Here is a 1,617-nt window from a genome sequence, read left to right on the forward strand (position 1 = left end):
ATGGTGAAGGCATTAGGGATTTTGCTGTAGCAAAACTGGGATTTGAAACTTCTCCAAGTAATCCACATGTTAACGATGAGCTAATTCTAGCTTCTTACACTGAAAGGCCACTGAAAACATGCCGTCTTTTCTCATGTTTTACAGGGAACGCTATCTACAGAAAAAGTTCTCATTTCAGGCTTCCAAAGAGTGGTTGAAAATACCTGAATGAGCAAGTTAGCTAACTAATAGTAAGAATGCCATTTTTATTGTTAGAATGTGACAGACTTTCTATGTGTTTTATATATATTATTTCATTTTTATCCTTCAGGGTAAGTACTATCAATATTGTCTTTTTAATGGGTAAAACAAACAAGTGTAAAGCGCTAAGGAGGTAACTTGCCTTAAGTTATGCAGCTGCCAAGTAATGGAGCAGAGATCAGAGCCTCGTTCTGATTCTCAAGTTTAGCTTTTTAAGCATTTATGGTTGCCCCTCCTTAGTAGTTTATGTTTCTCCAGATTGGAAACATATTATTTGAATGGCAACAACTAATTGGTTGCAGGTTGCTGGTTACATCCTTATGTGGACTATGTATTCTTTTCCTTGATGCCTGAATGCCTCCTTTTTTTATCTCTTTCCAAAATGGACACCCTTGAGCACTGTTCTATGACAATTCTGTGACACTGTCATATTTGCTAACCTGATACATAGTTTAGTGTTTACAGTGCCGTGGCTGGCAATCCCATTATTAAGAGACAAAACCAATGTTCCTGCAAACCCCCTACCCCTTCAGGTACAGCATCCGTTCTTCAGGCCAATCTCCAGTTACTCTCTCAACTACTAAAGTCAAAGGGAATTTTTGCCCGGGTGAGAGTGGTGACATTGGGTCTGATGACAGTGAAGACTGAGTCTTTGATGATTAAAGAGTCTTGGATCTCAGTAAGATTCTTTATGCAGACCTCAAAAGAGAACTTTGCCTCAAGTAAATGCTTCTCTCTCCAAGTCTCTAAGCTTTAAGAGCTTGGGTTCTAGTTTATGAAACTTTAAGTTTTAGAATTTGATTTGCTGGGAATATCAGAAAGATTTTGCTCTGGTCTAATGCTTGGAATTGACTGACATACAAAGTAAGTTAAAGTCACCTAACAAGAAAATCTGCTTTGAATGGGAACTAAGATGATGAAAAACATGTATAGTGAAAAAAAATCTCATAATCCAATCCAGTGACAAGCAAAGAAAGCAGTTCACTGCTTTACTATAGCTGAAAATGTTCATATTATAGATGGTATAACTAACTGGTGAAGAGATATTAGTCCCTGTTGCTCTTTGATTTATCTCAAGTTACCCAAATCAGTGCCTAGTATATGACAAATACTTAATGAATTTGAAATGAATTAATGTTATTGAGTTTGAGTTTGAAACATTTCTATTCTGGGTTCGAATCCCTCTTCTTTCATTAAGTATCAGTGTGAATGTGGGCAACCTAAATCACCTCCTTTTACTTAGTATCCTAATTTATAAAATAGGAATTATAACACCTTCTTAATGAGGTGGATGTAAAATATATAAATAATATAAGGCACATTCTTAGTACTATGGAATCCTATTTTTTTTTTTTTTTTGAGACAAGGTCTCACTCT

Source organism: Mandrillus leucophaeus, unplaced genomic scaffold (assembly GCF_000951045.1).
Source record: "Mandrillus leucophaeus isolate KB7577 unplaced genomic scaffold, Mleu.le_1.0 Scaffold115, whole genome shotgun sequence".
NCBI classification, from domain to species: domain Eukaryota; kingdom Metazoa; phylum Chordata; class Mammalia; order Primates; family Cercopithecidae; genus Mandrillus; species Mandrillus leucophaeus.